This window comes from Bos javanicus, chromosome 6 (assembly GCF_032452875.1).
Source record: "Bos javanicus breed banteng chromosome 6, ARS-OSU_banteng_1.0, whole genome shotgun sequence".
NCBI lineage: Eukaryota > Metazoa > Chordata > Mammalia > Artiodactyla > Bovidae > Bos > Bos javanicus.
This window is the reverse complement of record NC_083873.1, coordinates 91,735,482-91,753,353: the sequence shown is the minus strand read 5'-3', so window position 1 is coordinate 91,753,353 and position 17,872 is coordinate 91,735,482. Positions and strand designations below refer to the sequence as shown.

Here is a 17,872-nt window from a genome sequence, read left to right as displayed (position 1 = left end):
CTGACAGCGGCGGGCACCCTGATGTCAGGGGAAGGACACGCGGCCAGAGCCCAGAACCGGTTTCTGGAGTGGCCGCGGGCACGCCGGCCCCGGGCAATCGGGGCCGCGCTCTGCAGAAGCTGGCTCGCTGTTGCAAACAGAGCTCGTGGCAACGGGTAAGCCCTCTCCTGCCGGTCCCCACAGAACCACGATGCGAAGACGGTTAAATGGAAGGGAAGGACGATAGAATGAATGGCGCTGGGGGCGTCACTCATAGGGCGCCCCTGTCCGCTCTTCCTCCCGCCCCTTGCCAGTCCCCACTCGGGTTTCTGGGCAGCTGAATAAGTTCAATTTTTAATTAGCTATAGTTTTTGCAAGCAACAGTTTCTCACAGAAACTAGGAGGAGTGGAAGGAAACTCAACAGAAAGGACTATCTTTCTATTGTCATTGTTTCCGAAGCATAACGTTCAATACTGTTCAACCCTGGCAGACAAAAATTTATAAAAGGCCGTTCTCATAAAAAAACAAAGCAACAGCAGTCAATGTAGTACACTGGAGTGCCACGCGGCTCACCTTTGTGTGTGCAATCTTGGCAAAAAGAATTTCACTTAAACAGATCATCTGAGTCTCTGAAGCAGCAGGCCTCTGCAGCTGTATGGAGAAGCAGTGCTTGATTCAAGTTTCGGTATTTGCCCCAGACTGTAGGGGTCAGCTTAACAGTAACCATAGACACAAAGAGAGAGAAAAGGAATAGGGCACACAGAAAGAGAAAGACTCCAAGTGTGTCTGCATTCGTGGCTATGCAAATGCATTTTCATTAGTTTACGGCCGCCATGGTGGGAAAAAACAAACCATGGATCCACATGTAATCTGCAAACCTCCTTGCTACAGAAACTTGAAAAGACGTCCGGATTCTTTTTTTAGATGTGGAAAGAAAGAAGGAAAGGGAGCACACACGCACGCATGCACACGCACGCGCACACACACACACCCCATTCTGACATCACAGGCGGCATTATACTCTAAATACAGTAGTCATCTCTACTCCAGACACCAAGAAAGTCTGAAGCATCCTTGAGGATGTCAGTACATTTCAAAGGTGAAACTAACTGCATTTAGAGATTGTTCCTGTATTAACTAGCAGGACTGTCCCTCCAGAATGCTCCACTTGAATTCCAGAGCTATTTCTATTCCTATAATATGAAATCTAAGGAAACAGGATTGAGGCAGGTGTGAGATGGGAACAGAGGTGGGAGTGGGACAGAGAACCCTCTTTCAGGAGAGAAAGCTCCTCTAGATCTTACACCTTGGATGCATTCCTTTGAAAGTAACCTTTTTTTTCTTTGCAGAAGACAAAATTCTTTTTATCTTCTTTAAAAACCTTTAATTTTATTTTGGACTATAGCTGATTAACAACGTTGTGATCGTTTCAGGTGGACAGCAAAGGGACTCAGCTATACATAAACATGTATCCATTCTCCTTCAAACTCACCTCTCACTTAACAGGTTGCCACGTAACACTGAGCAGAGTTCCCTGTGCTATATAGTAGGTCCTTGTTGGTTATCCGTTTTAAATGTAGCAGGGTGTACATGTCCATCCCAAACTCCCTAACTGTCCCTTCCTTCCACACTCTCCCTCTTCCCCAGGAAGGCAAAATTCTTATCCCAGTTTCATGTTTTCTTCCTCGACCCCACAGCCTCCCCAGACACCACAGCTACTCTCTATCACAGCTACTCTCACCAAACCAGAGTTCAAGGGCAGCCAGGCCACAAAATTCATTTTGAATGTGTCAAATTTAACAACCTGCTACTGCTGCCCAGGCACTGGTCTTTCCAGTGCACATGACAAATGGTTCTACTTGACATGCGTTTTTCACAACCAGCCATCTAGTACGGGAATGCCATGCCCTCCACCAGTGGAACATTCCCACTGGTTTAAAAGAGCCAGGAGTCCACCCCCTCTTCATTTCACCAGTAATTTTTTTAGTCTAGTTCTGCACAACCTAAGCTCACTTCAAACCTACTCCCATTCAAGCTGCCTGTGACAATATGCTCAACAGATTAGTGGCTCCAGGAATTATGTCATTGCATATGTCCTCCTGGGTGACACGTTACATTAGGAGAGATGATATCATTACGTAGTTCTTTAGAGAAACTAAAAAGAGCAGGCAAGTAAAGAGAAAAGATTGTACTGAAGCAATCAAATCACCTGTCCGTTCACAAATTATGAGATGGATAAGGGAACCATTGTTATATTTACAAAGAATGAATACCTATGTAGTATTACACTGAACCATACAAAACTATCAGTATTTGACAATTTTTGGTAGACTACGACGGCAATTTCATGTGATTCAACCTGTAGCAGAACTATAGTCAAATACTATATAACTAGGACTTAATTATGTGACAATGGGTGCTATGTTGTATTCTCTAACCATCGCAATTCTATAATGTAACACTGTGATTACCATTACAGTTTTACAGATGAGGCAAGGGAAGCTTGGGGAGGCTAAGTAATGCATTGAACACCTCACAGCTAGCAAGCATTGGAGTGGGGATTCAAACCCTGATCATCTGCTCACAGAGCCTATACTTTGAACCACCCCCATCTCCCCATTACGAAGGAAAATTTGAATTCTGACTGTGGCATTCACTAGCTTTGTGACTCTGGGCAGATTATTACAAAACTTCTCTAAGACTCAGTTTTCTCTCCTCTGAAATGGGATTGACAACAAACTTACCGGATATGAGGACCGAACGTGCTGACGTAAGCAAAGCACGTAGCCTAGAGGAAGAGCTCATATGTTACCTCCTTGTGGTGGAAGGAACAGGACAGTCACTCTGCCACCTTCACCAGGACCTGAACTGACAGCGCACGGCGTGTTCTCATCACCCTTCGGTGGCGCAGCGGCCACTCACGGGCAGAAGGACAGTGCAGCCTGCGTGCTCGCGTCTGGAAGCGCCGCTCTTCGGATTCAGTGATGGTTACTCTGGCAAAGAGGAAGTCCTTTACGCTGGACTGTGCAGCAGCCGCCCCCCCCCCAGTCTGGAAGAGAGACTCTCCACACCATGTTGGTCCCCCAGATCTGACTCTCAGCCCCGTCTTGTATTTCCTGCTCCCTCTACTTCAGATTTCTACTGAAAATCTGCAACACTTTCACCGACACCTTAGACTTCTCATTTATCCTCTCTTAGCTTCTTTAGCAATCAGCTGTAGAGGGCTAGGCAATCCATGCTGAGAAGTACTGATGATCCAACCTGAAAGTGGAGCTGTAGAACCCGGGAGGCGGGAGGCTTGACTTTTGGCTCTGCCACTTACCTGCTAAGTGACCCTGAACGAGTCATTTTTTATTTCTGGGTTCTAGTCTTCACTAACCTAGAACATCGCTAAGTTTCTTCCCAGTACTAATATTTGTGGTGAGGAGGAAAAAAAGAATATACTAGATGAGTTTTTGAAGAAACGTGAGTTTTCCTTTTTCCTTTTCTCCAAGAGCTAATAGCTCATCTTCTCAGGCACATCCTGTTTCCTTCTGATTACCTTTTAAACACCCACAGGCAGGAGGATTTTCTGTCACTCTGTTGATAAACTTCAGACCTAGATATTTAATAGATGGCCTTGATTTCAGAACAGCAGACTGCCATGGTATTTGTCCTTAATGAGTCACACATGTCCTTGTAGGGTACTCGTTTGTGGTTAGAGATGGGGGTCTATGGAAAGAAAGCCTCACTAAATAATGAAAAAAATGTAGTTTTCTTATTTTCAACTTCTTTGGGTCTGCATCTGTGCTTAACAGTTACACTGTTCTCCAGTAGTTGCAAGGTAGACTCATCCACTATGTCAGGTAGATTTGACGCCTATTGGGCACTTACTTGCCTATACTTTTAAGGCACAGCCCAGAAGCTCAAAGTTCTTTCACGGAGTATGATTTTTAGAATTAGATGTTTGTCCTCAATAGCCTGTGATAAACCATAATGAAAAAGAATGTATACAAATGTATAATGGAATTATGCTATACAGCAGAAAGTAACACAACATTGTAAATGAACTATACTTCAATAAAAGATAAGATGAAATAAATAATAAAGGCATTTCCCATAATCTACCCCCCACTGCCGCAAAATTTATCCTCAATACTCCCAGGAGGAATTGAAAGAATTTTATGAATGGAAGAAATGGAAGCAGACACTTGTCCTCTGGTCTGCTTGCTTTCCACAGAGCACTCACCACCTAACATACTGCATACTTTACATATGTATAATGTTCATTATTCCTTTTCTCTGCTCATAGGATGTCAGCTCCATGAGGACAGAGGTATGTCAGACCATGGCTGAGTCCCAAGCACCTAGAGCAATGACTGGTCACATATTAGATGCTCAATAAATAGACTTTGTAAAATCATGTAAGTGATTCAGGTTAAACTGTGCCCTATACATCTCACTTTTAGAAATCACACTGTGTCATCAGCAAGAACAGTCATGATACAAAATATCACAGCTAAGGCGAGAAAAGTGAACAAATGTGGGTTCAGAAGCAGTCTAGTCCAATTCTGCAAATTCCCACATAGAGATTCCAGACTGAAAGAAAACTGGGCAGTAAGCCTAGGGAGAAACTTAATAAGCTCAGTTTCTTTTTTCTAGTCCATTTTCCTTCAATTTCATGGGAAATTGTATTTGGTGGAGAAAACTCCCAAGTGTGTCTAAAGGAGTCAGATCCTGAAGGACACGCCAAGGGAAGTGAACACAGAGCAGCTGAGCCATGCTCACTTTGTGTTCAAGTGAGCATTTTTCAATCCCAATTTGACCGAATGTTGACATCAAGGTTGATGAGTAATGCCCACAGGCCTCTGAGTGTCACAAAAGATGTCAGTTAAGTCCGAAGTGTTATAACGCAATACCTTTCCTGTGCAATAATTGCAGGACACAAATTATTTATGATACAGAAATCAGAAAGCATGATATTTTCTCATTGCTAACATGACTGATGAGAGTCACCTTTCTTGCATTTAAATCTCTCTCCTTCCTTTTGTGCTGCCTCTGACCACAGAGACCAAGAGGCCTGGGTTATCCTATCACTCTTAGTCTTTCTCCTGTCTTCACGTTCTCTAATTCTTTGGGGGGAACCAAGGTATTTCAGCACAAGAATATTAGTGGTCACAAGGTAGTAAATAAAGGTATTGGGCTTGGGCATCCCTTCAAAGTCCCAATATCCCCAATGGGGAATACCAAGCTACCATTTAGTGCTAAGAATAACAGGCAGAGGAATTACATTTGGGTTCACATTTTACCCTTGAGGATAAAAAGAAAACTCTGGAAAAGAGCATGCTGAACACAAATTACAGTATTCTTTATTATTATTTTTTTTTTACTTTTTATTTTATATAGTAGTATAGCCAGTTAACAATGTTGTGATAGCTTCAGGTGAACAGTAAAGGGACTCAGCCATGTGTATACATGTATCCATGCTCCCCCAAATTCCCCTCCCATCCAGATTGCCATATAACATTGAGCAGAGTTCCCTGTACTATATAGTAGGTCTTTGTTGGTTATCCATTTTAAATATATCAGTGTGTACATGCCTATCCCAAACTCCCTGACTATCCCTTTCTTGCATCCTTTCCCCCTGGTAACCATAAGTTCATTTTCTAAATCCAAATTATGGTATCCTTAAAGACTCATCATGGGCTTCCCAGGTGGCTCAGTGGTAAAGAATCCGCCTGCCAGTGCAGGAGACACAGGTTTGATCCTTGGGTTGGAAAGATCCCCTGGAGAAAGAAGTGGCAACCCACTCCAGTATTCTTGCCTAGGAAATCCCATGGACAGAGGAGCCCGGCAGTCTATGGGGTCACCAAGAATCAGACACGACTGAGCCCACATGCATAATGACTCATTTAAATCTCTAGGAAAATTACACAGCTAAAATAAAAACAATGAGTAACAGGCAACAATACAGACATATACGTATTTATCAGCAGTTTCTTAGCAGGGTGCTTATTTTATATCAGGGAGAATATGAAGTACTTGACATATTTTACCTCTTCCAACAACCCTACTAGGGAGGTACTATTTTTATACCCACTTCATAGGTGAAGAATCTGAGGCACCAAGAGATTAAAAACTTGCCAGGATCACAAAACAAACAAGTGGTAATAACAAGGTTTGAACCTGGGCAGCCTGATTTCAAGGAACATGCTCTTAAACACTACTGTCTACGCCAGATCTGTCGTGACTTAGAAGTGGGATGTGGATGGCACGGACAATGTCGAGGAGTTTGGGGTATTTTTCCAGCTGCCAGATTTCTCCCTAGGGAGAATGCCATACCGCCCCCAGCCACATATCAGCCGAGTATATCAGTTTAATGGCGCCAGCCAGCAGTAAGGAGAGAGGCTGTCAAGCAATTAGCCTGATGATAATTTGGTATAATAAAACCTGCTTTAAATCATAATTTAAACAGACAGTGTGGAGAACATTCTTCCTTTCTCTTTCTTAACCCTCCATCTTGTCTACAGTCTCAAAAGGCAGTTTGAATCACACTGGGGCTGGCAAACCCACCCTTCTGGAAAAAAGAAAAAAAAAATGTGACAGAGACACATACAGGCAGGCAGGCAACACAGTGTGCGGTCTACTTGGGTACCTTTCCACTGGACTACATGGCCTCCTCATAAAAATTAGCAAACGATGTGCTTTCTTGTTTAATCGCTAAGTCGTGTCCAACCCTTTCAATCCCATGGACTGTAGCCCACCAGGCTCCTCTGTCCATGAAATTCTCCAGGCAAGAATACTGGAATGGGATGCCATTTCCTTCTCCAGGGGATCTTCCCAACCGCGAGATCAAACCCAAGTCTCCTGCATTGGCAAGCGGATTCTTTACCACTGAGTCACCAGGGAAGACTTCTTAATTCTTCCACAAGAATATGATAAATTTCAGTTCTTAATCAGGAGCAAAATGAAACTTACTGTATTCAGTATCTGACTAGGAGTTCATGCTTCACATTATAAGGATTGGTGGTGGTGGTTTGAAGGCTGACATTAAGTATCTAGGTTCTTTGATTTTTAAAACAATTTAATGTTAAAAGAATCTGCCTGCAAGACAGGAGCCACAGGAGTTATGGGTTCGATTCCTGGATCAGGAAGATCCCCTGGAGGAGGGTATGACAACCTGCTCCAGTATTTTTGCCTGGAGAATCCCATGGACAGAGGAACCTGGCAGCCTACAGTCCATGGGGTAGCAAAGAGTTGGACATGACTGAGTGACTGACACTTTCACTTTATCTATCTTTATTTACCTAATTTCCTGGGCTTATGAGAACACTGTCGTGTACGAATATAGTGTATGAATATAGACAAGAGGCATATTTAGATGTTGAAATCTGGATTTGGACTTTTTCTCTCTCCCTGGAAATTTGTGCAGCGTGGAAATGGGATTAGAACAGTGGCAGCTACAGAATTTGCTACAGGGGGGGCTCCCTGGTGGCAAGTGGATTGTGTAGAGGTTGCAGGGAACTTATCTTGAAGCTGCGGTCTGCGTAGTAAGTTCACTGTTTTCACTTACACCAGAGCCATTTTCTAAAGATCCTTTCAGTCATCCTTAACAAGATTGAGAAAACATCAATGGTTTGTAGCAAGGAATATTATTTTATTGGGTGGGCAACTAATGCAAATTACTGGGAGGTGGAAAGGGGAATTAAAGCTCCACTGTCTGCCAATACCACCCTCGAGTTGCCACCTCTAGAGAGGATGGGCTCATTCACCTGATGCCAAATGACTGGAAGAGTAGCAACAATAAAGGGAGCTAGAAGGCTACCTATTCAAACCACCAGACAAAGCTCTCCCAGGGGCTCATCTTTTCAGCAAATGGGGAAAAGCCGATGGTTTATCATTACTTCTCATGTAGAATAATATTCTATGCAAAAATTCCCAACACTATATATATAATCTTTTACCTCAATAGCCACAGTGAGACTGACTATTTAAACTCCAGAATCAGATTGATTGGATCAGTTTCTTCATCTACTTATGGTAGTTCAGAAACTCAACTGACATCTGGTGAAATACCCAAATTTATAAGGAACATCTGTTTCCAGATTGAGATCTGAACTCTTAACATCCAGGATTACCAGTTCCACAGATAACCAGTTCAGTCAGGCATGTGACCTTTCCTCAAATCAATACCTGTTACTTAAGAACTTAAGCCATTTTTAACTCTGTACAGTTCAGTGGTTTTAAGTGCAATCATGTTGCTATGCAACCATCACCAGTACCCTTGTCCAGAACTCCTTTTGCCTTACAAAACTGAAACTCTGTACCCATAAAACAATAACTCTGTCTCCCTCCCCCAGGTCCCGTAACCACTATTCTACTTTTCGTGTCTCTGAACTGGACTACTCTAGGTATCTCATACAAATGGGATCATAAGTATCTGTCTTTTTGTGACTGGCTTATTTCACTTAGTGCAACATGCTCAAGATTCCTCAATGTTGTAGTATGTCCAAATTTCATTCCACAGTCCATAGGGTCGCAAAGAGTCGGACACAAATGAAGCAACTTAGCACACACACGTGTGTACATTTGGTTCGTTGAATAAGCTTTTAGGCTTCGAAACTGTAAGAGAGGGAATAAGACAATTTGCTGAAATCTTAAAGCTGTGGTTCTTTAGGGTACATCAGAACCACCTGGAAAGCTTGATAAACCATTAGTTGCAAGGTTAACACCCCAGCCTTTTGGAGGAGGGCCCCAGATCTTGTACTGCATAGCAGGTCCTGGCTAGTGACCACACTTTGGAGAACTACTGTAATCCACCCAGGGTTGAGCCTGAAGGATTCCAATTACCAAAGACTTCCCATAGTACAAAGTAGCATAGTGTCACTTTACCTTAATCCATTCATCTGTTGATGGGCACTGGGTTGCTTCCATGTCATGGCTGCTATAAACAGTGTTGCTACAAAATTGGGTACATATATCTTTTTGAATAAGCATTTTCCTGCCTTAGACAGGAGATTTGGAGTTATAGAGGGAAGGAAGCATAGAGCAGAGTAAGAAATAGCAAGAAAGTCCAACCCTTGCCATTCTAGGGCATTGTAGGAATGTGGGAGAGACTGGTGGTAAGTCATACTGTCAGAACCAAGTTCAGGTTTCACGTCTCTGGTCTCAGGGAGAACAGGGCATTCATTCGAAGAAAGAGGGGAATATCCAGGGTGTGAAGGAATCTTGGCTCTGTTGCTCCACTAGAGACTCCAGGAGAAGGTCACTGTAAAGGAAGCCTGGCTCCGCTCAATTTAGATGGATGTTGGATGCCATTCCAGTAGACTTGGAATGAGGCAGCTATGGTGGGTGAAATGGGTGAGATGATGCTGGAGTGGACCCCTGGGCTAGGGGATGTTGTGATGGAGAACTTAGCAGATGCTAAGGTGTTTGAAGCTAATGGAAGCAAGACTGCCTATGCCAGTGGGAGGTTGCCAGGGCTCTCCAGGGCATTGCTGAGGCAAACACTGACCATGGATTCACCAGCTGCAGAATTCTGCCATGGAGTTCAGCAGTGACAGGCAAGACTGCAGACAGAGCCTAGCGAGCAGGCAACAGTGTGTCCAAAGACCCGTACTTGCCACTGCCAAACCCCTAGACAGTATTTTGGTGAAACAGTTGGGCAGTGAAGACAGAGGATGACATCGAAGAGAGGGAGCATTTTATGTTAAAGCCTGAGAAGTACCTCAATGGACTGATTATTCAAATGATTAGATCAGGATAACTTTTAACTTGACTAGGACTAAAATTTATTGTTTCCTTGCTAACCAGCAAGTGTGAGATTGTGAGGAACATCAGATTAAGTTTTGTCAGAATAAAAGGCAACCCTTGTACACTGTTGGTAGGAATGTAAATTGGTGCAGCTACTATGGAAAACGGACTGGTTCCAAATTAGGAAAGGAGTACGTCAAGGCTGTGTATTGTCACCCTGCTTATTTAACCTCTATCCAGAGTACATCATGCGAAATGCCAGGCAGGATGAAGCACAAGCTGGAATCAAGCTTGCCAGGAGAAATATCAATAACATCAGATATGCAGATGACACCACCCTTAAGGCAGAAAGTGAGGAACTAAAGAGCCTCTTGATGAAGGTGAAAGAAGAGAGTGAAAAAGTTGGCTTAAAACTCAACATTCAGAAAACTAAGATCATGGCATCCAGTCCCATTACTTCATGACAAATGGATGAGGAAACAACGGAAACAGTGACAGACTTTATCTTTTTGGACTCTAAAATCACTGCAGATGGTGACTGCAGCCATGAAATTAAAAGATGCTTACTCCTTGGAAGAAAAGCTATGACCAACCTAGACAACATATTAAAAAGCAGAGACATTACTTTGCCAACAAAGGTCTGTCTAGTCAAAGCTATGGTTTTTCCAGTAGTCATGTATGGATGTGAGAGTTGGACTGTGAAGAAAGCTGAGTGCTGAAGAATTGATGCTTTTGAACTGTGGTGTTGGAGAAGACTCTTGAGAATCCCTTGGACTACAGGAGATCCAACCAGTCCATCCTAAAGGAGATCAGTCCTGGGTGTTCATTGGAAGGACTGATGTTGAAGCTGAAACTCCAATACTTTGGCCACCTGATGCAAAGAGCTGACTGCTGCTGCTGCTGCTGCTAAGTCGCTTCAGTCATGTCTGACTCTGTGTGACCCCATAGATGGCAGCCCACCAGGCTCCCCGTCCCTGGGATTCTCCAGGCAAGAACACTGGAGTGGGTTGCCATTTCCTTCTCCAAGAACAGTACAGACTACTATACATAAAATAGATAAGCAACAAGTGTACACTGTATAGCACAGGGAATTACCTGCATCATCTTGTACTAACCTGTAATGCGATATAATTTGCAAAAATATGGAATTACCATGCTGTACACCTGAAACTAGCACAATGCTATAAGTTAACTAGACTTCAATTAAAAAAAAAATTTAGATAAAGAACCTGCCTGCTTTTTTCCCTGTATATCTAAGTTGTAATGTGACTAGGGTTGTTAGATAAAATCAGGGACATACTTTTATTTAAAAATTATTTGCTCATTGAAATTCAAATAAAGTGGGCATCCTGTTTTCTGATGTGCTCAATCGGCCGACCCTACATGGGACATACTATTGCATGTATATGACTTCCCTAGTAGCGCAGATGGTAAAGACTCTGCCTGCAATGCAGGAGACCTGGGTTCAATCCCTGGGTCGGGAAGATCCCCTGGAGAAGGGAATGGCAAACCACTCCAGTATTTTTGCCTAGAGAATCCCATGGACAGACCATGGGGTTGCAAAGAGTCGGTCACAACTGAGCGACTCACACACACCAAACACTGCATGTATACATATGGGGATAAAGTTATTAGAGTGTCCCTGCATCACACTGCATACTTCAACCCAGGAATCTAACTGTTAACAGTCTTACTACTGCGCCAACTGAGGGCAACTGACAGAGCTAAACCCAGACTTGCATATACTGGGTTTCAAGCTCATGTTAGCATTTCAGGAACAGTCAAGTAGCAGAGAAAAAAAGTTTAGGATAAAACCCACCCTGCAGACAATTCTACAAAGAGGCAATCCATCCTGAAACATACCCATCACTTTCTTTACACTATATTCAAATGAGGATATTCACATCTGAATTATCACAATACAACTTTTGGATGATTTCCAAAGTTGTGAAACGAACGTTTTTATTAAACTTTTTATTTTGTTTTGGGGTATAGCCGATTAACAATGTTGAGGTAGTTTCAGGTGAACAGCAAAGGGATTCAGCCATACATATACATGTATCCATTCTCCCCCAAACTCCCCTCCCATCCTGGCTGTCACAAGTTCATGAAATGAGCATTTTAATTATACTGTCAAGATAGCTGATGTATCTTCTAACCCTCATCCCCAGGGCCCACCATCACTGGCCACCAAGGCTTCCTGCTGACTACCCGGAGTCTTCAGGGGGCTAAGTCAGCCACATAGGCTGAAGGGCCAGCATCAACCTTACAAGGATGACGTCACCTTCTGTCCATGATTGCTGCTGCTGCTGCTAAGTCGCTTCAGTCATGTCCGACTCTGTGCGACCCCACAGATGGCAGCCCACCAGGCTTCCCCATCCCTGGGATTCTCCAGGCAAGAACACTGGAGTGGGTTGCCATGATTAGAAGGCATCTAATGACAAGATCCACCTATCCATGTGAAAGTGAAAGTCCTCAGTCGTGTCCAACTCTTTTCGACGCCATGGACTATAGAGTCCATGGAATTCTCCAGGCCAGAATACTGGAGTGGGTAGCCTTTTCCTTCTCCAGGGGATCTTTTCAACCCAGGGATTGAACCCAGGTCTCCCGCATTGCAGGCAGATTCTTTACCAACTGAGCTATCAGGGAAGCCCAGGAAAGTGCTGATCAATTGTCACAGAGATAACAGCATTGGGAACACATTCCTTTATGGTAAGATACTGATAATCTGCGCAATCACTTTTAAAAATATGAATAATAGCTTTATTTGCGGAGAAGGCAATGGCACCCCACTCCAGTACTCTTGCCTGGAAAATCCTATGGACGGAGGAGCCTGGTAGGCTCCAGTCCATGGGGTCGCTAAGAGTCGGGCACGACTGAGCGACTTCACTTTCACTTTTCACTTTCATGCGTTGGAGAAGGAAATGGCAACCCACTCCAGTGTTCTTGCCTGGAGAATCCCAGGGATGGCAGAGCCTGGTGGGCTCTGGGGTCGCACAGAGTCAGACACGACTGAAGCGACTTAGCAGCAGCAGCAGCAGCAGCAGCAGCAGCTTTATTTGTGTACTTGGGCCCAGTTGCTAAGTTGTGTCTGACTCTTTGTGATTCCATGTACTGTAGCCTGCCAAGTTGGGTTTCCATTTCCTCCTCCAAGGGATCCAACCAGTCCAGAGATACAACCAGCATCTCCTGCATCGGAGGCAGATTCTTTACCACTGAGCCACCTGGGAAGCCCTGCTGTTTTGTATCAGTGTAAGATGGTATTGTTCTCTCAAAGGACTTCAACTGTTCTATGTCTTTGGAGCTTTGCAAGTCATCCGCCTGCAAGGTTCTGAGGGAGCAAGAAATGGAAAGGCAAATTTGAATAACAAACCAGGAAAGAGGTGTAAAGGAACAATTCCTAGGAGAGATTTGAGAGACATGGGGTGGGGTGTGCAGAGAACAGTGGGTACTGAGATGGGGAGAAGCAGGGGGCTTCATTAGGGTGCTGGTTAGGACAGAGAACAAACACAAACTGCATCTTCTTTGGAAGTTGGGTTAGTCCACCCTGCAATGGACAGAGTCTTCTAGGGCTACGGCTAAGTACTCACAAGTTTAGCACTAGCATTCAACCTCATTTAGCAAGCATCTGCTATTTGGGAGAGAACTGATAAAAAACGGTAGATGTTCCAACATCTCAATATTAATCATGTATTTTAACCATTGAAAAATTATAAAACAAGACTTTCCTGGTGGTCAAGTGGTTCACAATCCACCTGCCAATGCAGGGGACACAGGTTTGATCCCTGGTCCAGGAAGATTCCACATGCCAGGAGGTAACTAAGCCCATGCACCACAACTGCTGAAGCCCAAATGCCCGAGAGCCCGGGATCCACAAGATAAGCCATTGCAATGAGAAACCCATGCATGATGAGTAGCCCCCACTCGCTGCAACTAGAGAAAGCCCATGCGCAGCAATGAAGACCCTGTGCAGCCTATATATATATATAATAGAACAAACTGTGATTGGAATCAAGTTACAAGGGTCTTTTGCTTTGTTTGGAAAGAGTAAAAAATGATATGCCTGTATTCATATCATAATAACCATAAAACCTCCGTCACTTCTCCCTTCTTGCTGTGTTGTTTCTATTTTTATTGGCATGTGGACTTGCTCCCATCAAATGAGCTAGACAAGATGGGAGGGTTAATTTATTTAAGGGAATGTGGATAAACAATGCTGAGAAAACAAAAGGCACCAGTGAGTACTGTCTTTAAAATAAAACAAATAAAAGTGGTGATGGAACCCAATCGTGGTTGCCCAGGGGCTGAAGAATTCATGCTGGTATTGGGGTTTGAGCAACCACAGAAAACCAGCTTGCCTGCTCCTCTGAACACCTACTGACTCAAAAGCCTGGATGTTCATGTAAGACAGGCTGGAGCTCAAATTCAAAATGTGTTCCCTTGGCCGGGCTACCCTATTAAAAAGTTTGTTTCCTCTTCCATATAATAGAGTAATAATAATACCTATTTCAAACACATTACATTTATCTTGTGATTTATTTCTATTCTTATTACATCAGCTCCACCTGGGATCATCAGGCATTAGGTCCTGGAGGTTGGGGACCCCTGGCTTAGAACATCCAAAGCTAACAGGTGAGAGCTTGTTAAGAATTATTTCTTTAGAGGTGGCAGGCTAACTAGTAAATCAAAATTGATTCCTAGAGATAACATTTTGCATTTGACACAAATTAACCCACTTCTTCAGAACTTACTAAAATCTTACAAATATGAAGGCTCGGTGGGCCAGTTCAGTCACCTCATGTATATTCAGTGTCAAGTGTCCCCATACTTTTATCCCATGTCCTTAATTTTAAAATGTTAATTCCAAGAAATTTTCATTCTAATACCACTCATGTCATCTGCATTTAGGGGAAAGGATTGGGGTGCCATGAACTATGACACAAAAGAGGAGACCTCTCACTATTGCAGGACTGTTCCAAAACAAAATCAAAGACAAGCCTTTTCTGAACATTCTGCTGAAAGGTCTGGAAGTTACATTTGCAACTCTATGATGTCTCGTAAACTCACAAGTGTGCACAGAGGAAAAATGAAAGACAGATTAAACAAAGGAAAACACTGTGGGTCTTACATTTCTGAACGTGAGCTTATTTTTCTGTTTGTTAGGATCTTGTGGAATGACTTGGAGTTTCTGACCTCTGCCCCTGATTTTGAGACAGTGATGGAAAGGGGATGAGGAGTCATGAAGCAAAGGTTGAAAGGGCCCCGAATCCAAACACACTCATGGGGATGCAGCAGACACCCAGAGTTCCCACAGGCCCCCGAGGGCCCCCAGGCCTCATCCAGTCCGCACTGTTGTTACGAAGGAGTCAGATGGGAAATTGTGTAAACAGAGTGACGCAGAGGCCATTCCTGCTTAGTGACCTGGACCAGGAAGATCTATTTTTAGAAACTGCTGCAAGCCATCAGGCCCTTGGACAGAAGGCAGACCGAACACTATTGCTATTTTTGAACACTACTGTGCACTGGGGTTGTGTTCAAAAATGTTTGTGAAAGAGCTCCGAGAAGACAAAAATCATCTCCAGTCTCTATTTAAGGTTGAAAATCTGAATTTTGAATTTCACTTACACACCACGGCCAAAAAGAGGCATGGAGCTAGTCTTTCATCTCGAGGAATAACCATGGAATCGCTCAAATTGACACTGATCCCATCATTTGAGGTTCAGTGTGGGCCAAAGAGACAAAAAAAGATCCACAGGAATGACTTCACAGCCAGAGGAAGTCTGCGGCGCGTCTCCCAGCAGCGCAGGCTGTGTGCTTCAGGGGACGTTAGAATCACTTGGCCAGTTCGCTACAAAAACAGGCTCCCCCCCTGCCCCAGACAGTCTGATCTGGGGGATGCAGGGATTTGCATGTTAAACAGGCACCACAGCTGATTTTGATGCAAGTTGTTTAAATGTGTTTCACACATTGAGGAATTGTTATGGGAAGATGACATGATACATGAAAGATGATGAAGAACGAGAGGGGAGAATCATCACATAAAACAGAAACACACCAAATTATCAGTTCCTTGCACCGAGGAAGGAAAAGCCATAAGATGAAAGGAAAGAGCCTGGCCTTGGAGTTGTCACAGGGGCCCTGACACGGCTGACTTGTGTGTAAGCAAGCTTGGCTTCTCTTCCTAATTCTGTGTCTCTGGTCCTGGAATTTAGGTGGTAAAAATCCACCTGCAATACAGGAGACCCTGGTTCAGTCCCTGGGTTGGGAAGATCCCCTGGAGAAGGGAGCGGCAACCCACTCCAGTATTCTTGCCTGGAGAATTCCAGGGACAGACCATGGGGTTGTAAAGAGTCAGACACAAGTGACTTTCACACTCATTTCCATTTCTGGGTGCCTCGACTTCCATAAAGCAGGCAGCAGTTTCTCCAGAAAGATCCCTCGGGGGGTCAGGAAAGGTGCTTTGTCAGTGACCTCTGACCCCCACCATCGTAAAATTCTCTTCCATCTACAGTCAGCAGCAGGTGACCTTTTCCCCTTGCTTTCTTCTTCTGACAAATTTGATTTCAGTCCGGTTTGGGTTTGACTTTCACTGGCGGGAAACATAAGCCCATCCCTGCTCCCTGAATCACGCTCTCTTGCCACATTTTCTGGACTCTGGGGCAGGGAAATTGGGCGAGATGTAAGGAAGAAAGCACTTCTCTTAGTGAAGGATGCAAATGCCTCCTCTCACAGGCACTGGTTTCACTGGCTGACTGAAGGGAGGCGCGGCAAGCCCAGGGCCCACGTTTTTTCCTTCACACGTATGGTCTTTATTATCCCAGCCTTCATACAAAGCAACGATGATCGTCTTCACTTCCTAAAGGAAACAAAAGGAAAGCAGGGGGCGAAGGCAATGGGCCCAGCCCTCCCAGTAAGGGGCAGGTTGCTGACCAAGTCCTGCTCGATTGGCAGCCAGTGCCCATAACCACTGCACAGCACTGCCGTGGAACAGGGGACTGAAAAAGGAGTCCCAGCCTCCAAATGACAGGTGACAGCAGAGGCCCTGACCCTGGTGAGGCTTCACTGGGGACCTAGGAAGCGTCACCAAAGTTGGGCTCCCAGGACCTAACCCCAAGGGAGGGCTAGAGAGCTACCTCACCCAGAGAAGCACGGAGTGGGGGTGCACGAAAAGGGAGGAGGGAGCCGGTCAATCTCATTTTCCAGAGGGGAGAAAGCCTTCCAACAGGATCCTTCTTTGGTGAAAGGTGTGGTCAGTTTGGTGATGAGACTCTTGACCATAAGGGAACAGGGGTGGCAGCAAGAAGGAAGGAGCTCAGCCTGCCCGCTGCAGTGAACTCTTTTTTTTTTTTCTCAATTTAAGCATGCATTTGTAGGTGCTAAGTCGATTCAGTTGTGTCCAATTCTTTGTGACGCTAGGGACCATAGCCCACCAGGCTCCTCCGTCCATGAGATTCTCAAGGCAAGAATACTGGAGTAGGTTGCCATGCCCTTCTCCAGAGGATCTTCCTGACCCAGGATCAAACCTGCATTGGCAGGCGGGTTCTTTACCACTAGCGCCGCCTGGGAAGCCCTTTCTTTAAGCACAGAGGTTTATTGGGTCACACAACCAAAAGGCTAGGCCCTGACTAGATCAGGGCTTCCCAGGTGACTCAGTGGTAAAGATTCCACCTGCCAAGCAGGAGATGCCAGTTCAACCCCTGGGTGGGGAAGATCCTCTGGACAGGGAAATGGCAACCCACTCTGGTATTCTTGCCTGGAAAATACTATGGACAGAGAAGCTTGGCAGGTTACAGTCCATGGGGTTGCAGAGTCAGACACGACTGAAACGACTAAACAGCAGCAGCAGCAGCAGCTGACTGGATCAGTCTGGATCCAAGGCTCAAATAAAGTCATGAGGAATCCATCTGCATCCTTGTTTCGGGGTCTCTCTGAGTCGCCTTGACTCCCAGATCGTGAGTCACCATGGAATGGTAAAGGTGGTTCACGGCTGGCAAGCTTGCAGCTGACCAGCTTTAAAAACCTCAGCTGGGGACTCCTCTGGCAGTCCAGGGATTAAGACTCCACCCTTCCATTGCAGTGGGCACAGGTTTGATCCCTGGTCTGGGAACTAAGATCCGGCTTGCTGTGAGGTATGGCAAAAAAAAGAAAAAAGAAACCCTC

At 44.6% G+C, this 17,872-nt stretch overlaps 1 protein-coding gene across 2 annotated transcripts in view; it reads right to left on the bottom strand.

Moving 5' to 3' along the window:
• SHROOM3 (shroom family member 3) overlaps positions 1-17,872 on the bottom strand; it is a 329,202-nt gene that overhangs the window by 180,458 nt on the left and 130,872 nt on the right. The gene's annotated exons all lie outside the window — the stretch shown is intronic.